General features: G+C 37.6%; 1 protein-coding gene across 1 annotated transcript in view; it reads left to right on the top strand.

Moving 5' to 3' along the window:
• The first annotated feature begins 228 nt into the window (after positions 1–228).
• The window catches only part of slc2a9l2 (solute carrier family 2 member 9, like 2), a 131960-nt gene continuing 126057 nt past the window's right edge, over positions 229–6131 (top strand). Inside the window, 1 exon segment of the mRNA XM_053649635.1 lies at positions 229–1496. The gene's annotated coding sequence lies outside the window, so the exon portion shown is untranslated.

Raw genomic sequence — 6131 nt, 5'->3', positions numbered from 1 at the left:
GCAGATGTAACCATCGATAGTCTTGAAGGTGACTAATTCCTCCAAGTTCATGTTCTTTCTTATAAATAAACAATTTCTAATAATAATGTAATACGGACGTGTCAGAAAATGCAATATTTCTTTATTTTCGTTATCTTTGTTTCTCGAAATATTACAACTTTCTTCTCGAAATCTCGTGACTTTTTCCTTGTAATATTTGATTTAGACTTTGAAGTATTGAAACTTGTTTTTCTAATAATGTTATGACTTTCTGCCCAAGTTTATTCACAAAATATTACAACTTTATTTTGGAAATCTTGTATTTAAAAAAAAAATAATTTAAAACAGTGTGTTCAAAATGCCATCGTAGGAAAGGAAGTGTGCACTGTGCAGAGCCGCTTTGCCAAAAACAAATCGTTTTTTCATTTAATCATGGTCAGCAGTGCCATGTCGTTTTGTGCGCTCGATGGCCGTTAGGAACGGAGGCTGAGGTAGCGGTGTGTAATGCGTTTACAACAGGAGCAGGTTTTCAGTGCAGTCGCGTCTCCGGTGTCGAGAAACAGAGGCTGCTGTAGTATAACTTCACAGTCGGACACAAAAGGGACGAGGTCCACTGGAAACGGAACGTGATTGAGTAACAAATTAGACAGTAAAAGAGGAAAATCATACACTGCGACTAACCATGGAAGATTATGCTACGGCCTTCACAGTCACCAGATCCTAACCCAGTCGAACACCAAGAGTATTGGAGATTTTTGAGGTGATGTCATCAAAAGACCAACTGAAGGATTATCTTTTGAAAGAATTGTGTTGATTACTTTGGTACAGTCCCAGAGACTTCCAGAGCATAGAAGCAATTACCTCAATGTGACCAAACAACCATAAAACATATTTTTAGCTTGCCCCTATTTATAATGTCATGAGACAACGTCTTTTATCAGGTCAAACTTTGAAAGAGTTGTTTTATAAGACGGGACCCAGGAAAACTTTTACAACTTTTATCACAAGCAAATTTAAATAATCTTTTTTAGAGTCACATTGTACAGAAATGCCTGACTTTTCTCAGCTGAATTATATTGTGATCTTTTATTTTATTTGCTTTTTTTTTAATTACTTTTATTATTACTGAATTTAGTTTGTCTGATAAATACCTGTATTCACCATTAAACAGCCACTGAAGCTGGTATGGTGACAAGCCCAAATACAAAAACAAACAACGTGACCAAACTTGTCTGTAATAGCTTTGCACATCTTGCAGAAAACATTCAAATTAGCACATAGCAGGTCGTAGTACGTGAAGAGCATGTAGAGTGTTGAATGTGATATGAAATGCTGTGCTTGCGAAGTTTTGACTCCAGTCACTCTCGAAGTTTGCTGCTCAGCCTTGTGGTTCATATGGAAGTGCGGGGAGGGACATAGTTTAAATTGAATTACACTAATGGAGCTCATGTGAGGGCTGAGAGAGATCAGGGGGACAGAATAAGAGGGAGATTTGTGAACCGGAGCTGACTCGCTGGGTGAGTGTTATGGAATTTTGTGTAAGAAGCTTATTCGAAATGATCATGTGTTTGCTTTCTTTTTGTGTTCATGTAGGAGATTGACATTGTTTGTGAGTGTGTGTGTATGTGTGTGTGAGAGAGAGAGAGTGAGAGTTGAGCTACACCACACTTCTGCAATCCTGTAGTCTTTACCCATGACAGATCAGCAAACTTTTAGTGTACACAAAGTTTAACCTGGTGTGTGTGTGTGGCTGTGCAGTAGGTGGAATAAAACATGTATTTTGATGTTGTAACATGCCTGACACCTGACGTATTAGCTAGGGTTTACGCAACGTGAAACATTTAAATTCTGCTTTTATTTATAACTGCTAATACACTCCCCCTAATAAATATATAATACCTCCTTATACACATGTACAAATGTTTGCTACAGTACTACATATTATTTTAACTTGTACGCACAGTTTCTAATTTGTTGCCGCAAGTATATCTGTGTTTATTTGTATGTTCAATTAGTATTGTTATTCTCAATTCAAATGTTCAACCCATAACCTCCTTGCAGAGGCAACCAAGTTTGGGAGTAAAATATAGTATTTTGGTGCTTAGCAGAGTTCATGATGCCATAATTCTTTTTTTTTTTTTTTAGTTCTTTATCCCCCATTTTCTCCCCAGTTTGGTGATTTGGCAATTCCCAACCACTAGCCAACTGTTCCCTGTCACATGACGGCTACCAACTGGGGAGGGTGAAGTCTAATATGTACTAAGAGCAGTGGGTTCAAAGAGTTCAAGCCCCCGCACTGCCAAGCTACCACTGTTGGACCCTTGAGCAAGGCCCTTAACCCTATATGCTCCAGGTGCACTGTATCATGGCTGACCCTGCACTCTGACCCCAGCTTGTTAGGAAGCTGCGACGAAAAGAATTTCACGGTGCTGTAATGTATATATGACAAATAAAGGCTTCTCCTTCCTTCTCTCGCGACGTGAAGCCAGCCACTAGGCTTGCCATGGTATGTGGTCATACCGGTTATAAGGGACCATACTGATATGAACTTTTATACCAGTATTAAAAGGGGAAACATTATGAATGAAACTTACATAATAACAACTTATTGTTTGCTTAAAATGTAGTAAAGAAAATAAAATAAATTGCCACTCATGATAAATTAAATTAATTAATTGGAAGTTAGTTAGCGATGCATCAAAACTACACAGTCAGTATAGTACACGCACTGACGGAAGACGTGACGTCTGACGTTAGCTTACAATAACAACTGTGCGAGGTCAGAGGGGCAGCACAAACGTGTGTAAAATATTAAACAGAACTCTGTAAAGCTATCTATCGAGCCGTATTTATACGGCTCCATGCACATGACATGCATGGTTATATATATATATATATATATATATATATATATATTATTTATATATATATATATATATATCTCGTGGGCACTGATTAAGAATTTGTTCCCACAACATGCTCATGTTTTATTAATTCGTTCCCTCGAATGCATTTACATAAAACAAGGGAACGAATTAATTGGCTAAAACGTGGTCATGATATGTTGTTGTTTTTTTTTTTTTTACCCACATGTCGTGTGGGGCTTCTTACATTTAGAAGACAAAACGGAGACCATTATTGAACTGACCGAAAGTTTGATGAAAGAGGAGAGAACTTGGGCTGTATTTATTGTTTGAAATGTTTGTTTTGTACAAGGCCTATGTTTGCTCTTTGAAGTGTTATTAGATGTTTGGTGAACGCCACACAATTTAATTTGATGACACTTTTTTTTCAGTTTCATATTTTGTCAAATAAAAATCAAAGTTTGAATTCAAGCTGCCTTGTTTTATTGTGTAGGCTATAGGGCTATCGGTATTTATCGACGGTACACCTTTATCGGTAACGATAGAAACAAGTTTGGTATAATGCTCGATAAAATGTAAACAGACATGAAGTTTGGTTGCATGAACAACCCTCAAGCGTGCGCCGTCCCTGGATCATAAACAGCCTATCATATGCCTTGATAAGGAAGTGTGCTAGGAGAGACAAGCAAACAGCCAATAACAAGTTGTGTATCTGTGGGGGTTCGGTTAGGGCTGGGTATTGTGACCAATTTGGCAATTTGATTCTTATTTATATGGTTTTGATATATTTGATTTGATTCAATATTGATTCGTTATCAATATTTCATTTTAAATGTTAGTTTTGCAGACATGTTTTAATATAAATGCTGGTAACTGAAACCCTCCTATTTAGCTATATTACTGAAATACACATTTACATTAACAATAGGGCACACACAATTATGTTTAATTACTTTTTACTTTTACTTTGAGTAACAAACATTGCAACAAGAAATCATAAATATGTGCATACAATGCACACAAGGTAAGCATAAACTGCACATTAATGTAAAAAAAAAAAACATCGTAAATGTGCAACAGTGAAATTCATTAACAACTTGAAACATGTTCAAGAAATAAAAGCGTTTTCAAAATTAAAAACATGGTAAATGGTCGGCACTTTTATAGCGCTTTTTTAACATTAGCGTTTCCAAAGCGTTTTACACTGTGTCTCATTCACCCATTCACACACACACACTCTCACACACACAAATGGTAGCAGAACTGCCATGCAAGGTGCTAACTTGCCATTGAGAGCAACTGTGTGTGTGTGTGTGTGTGTGTGTGTGTGTGTGTGTGTGTGTGTGTGTGTGTGTTTTAATGCTGTCATTATTTCGACTTCCATTGTCATTATTTTCACTTAAGTTATTATTTTTTACTTAATATCTCATTATTTTTGACTTACTAAGTTGTTATTTTGACTTAGTAAGTCAAAATAATGATAGGCTGTGTCCGAAATCGCGTACTGTGACGGTACCTACTGCACGACCGTTGAAACAGTACGTATGTATGTATCAGTATGTATGTGTAGTATGAATACAATCCCGGACATACTTGATCCGCCATGTAGGCATTGACATGTGACCGTCGACGTCATCATAAACAGAAAAATCTTAAAGGGACGACCGGATTAAAGCAACCGCACTAACAACAAAATTCACATCAGGAAATTTAACTGAATTAGTAATGTAATATGGGCGGTATGGGCGGGGCTAACAGGCTGAGGTAAATTCGTTGCCGTTAGCTCGGCCAGCTAAGGCATGATGGAGATCGCAGAAACATTTCAAACGCTGTGACAACAGTTTTCTTATTTAAACCTTCAACAAGTTAACAGTTTATTCAGGTATTTTTAACCAAGTCCTGTTTAACCAAGGTTTAATACTTAAAAAGAGACGACATGCTGACTTCCACCATTTGTTATGTCTGAGCTCGTCCGCACCAGTCCCGTTGCATTATGGGAATTTTTGACTCGCGTAGCGTCCATCGGTTGCTCATTGCAAAATCTCACCGGAAGCTGTACACCATCCGGGTATTTCTTGCCTACTGAGAAGTCGGACATGAGTAGTAGGGTAGTACGCGATTTCAGACGCGGCCATAGCAAATGGAAAAGAAAAAAAAATCACACCTTGCTGTTTAGGGCTTTTGTATTATATTACATTAAAGATGGAAAAAGAGCTGACCTGATTGATTCTGGTTTCATTTTTCTTATGTCAAAAAAAACCACATTAATTTTAACAGGAGTTTCTAGACATTTTAAATCCACTGTACTTTAGCTGTCTGTACATCTCTTTATCCGTTTACCTTCGTCTGTGTCTTTCTCTTAGACACGCTTTCTCTCTCTCTGTCTGTTTCCATTTCTCCCTCTCTCTCTCTCTCTCTCTCTCTATATATATATATGTATCTTTCTGGCATGTTTTGCTTTTGCGCAATGTCTTTTAGATAACACATGCAGAGTTAATGATTGGTGAGAGAAAGAGAGAGAGAGGGGGAGGTTGGTTTCATTCATTCATGTGCTGGTCAAATTTCTCTCTCCTTCTCCTCCATCAGGGTAAGTAGCTTAACAGCACTGTGTGTGTGTGTGTTTGAGGTTTCCTCAACTGTGGTTTCATGTCAGTTTCACTGTCAGTCATTCATGTTTAAAGATTAAACAATTTATATTGTCCATCTGCTGCCGTTGAACCTTCGCTTACGTCCTCTATAACCGCTTCTCATTTTGAGTCACAGGCGCTTCTCATTAACAAGTCAAATTGGCTGAGCCAGTTGCCTCCAGTGTTAATTACATAACATCACTGCTTTTTTTCTTCTTTTTTTAACTTCTTTGATTGAAGTGGTATCTGGCTGTAGCCTCCACTTACCACGATGCCCCGGTCATTTGGAAGTGTGAGCCAAAATCTGTGAACGTTTAATATTGTACACAGAGAAAGGGTTGGAATTGATATAATGATAATCACTGATTAACATGTTTGCATGTTTAAGGTAAATTCAACCCTGAAGCACATTAAAGAAGCCATAGCTTCTTTTCTCACGTCCCATTTTCCAATGATGTTCCGTGTTGTCACAATGACAAATCCAACGTAGTAGTAGTGGAGACAGCAAGCGTTAGACTCGAAGTTGGACTCCAAGTGGTTTGGTTAGTAAGCGATCTGAGATTGATGGTGTTAGCATGAAAATTTAAATAAAAAAATTACTATATTATATTAGCTACCACTTATGTTTCCTAGCCTCATATGTTTCCTGACAACCAAACCA

Source organism: Ictalurus furcatus, chromosome 2, assembly GCF_023375685.1.
Source record: "Ictalurus furcatus strain D&B chromosome 2, Billie_1.0, whole genome shotgun sequence".
NCBI lineage: Eukaryota > Metazoa > Chordata > Actinopteri > Siluriformes > Ictaluridae > Ictalurus > Ictalurus furcatus.
Note: the sequence above shows the minus strand (reverse complement) of the source record. Positions and strands in the feature narration are given on the sequence as shown.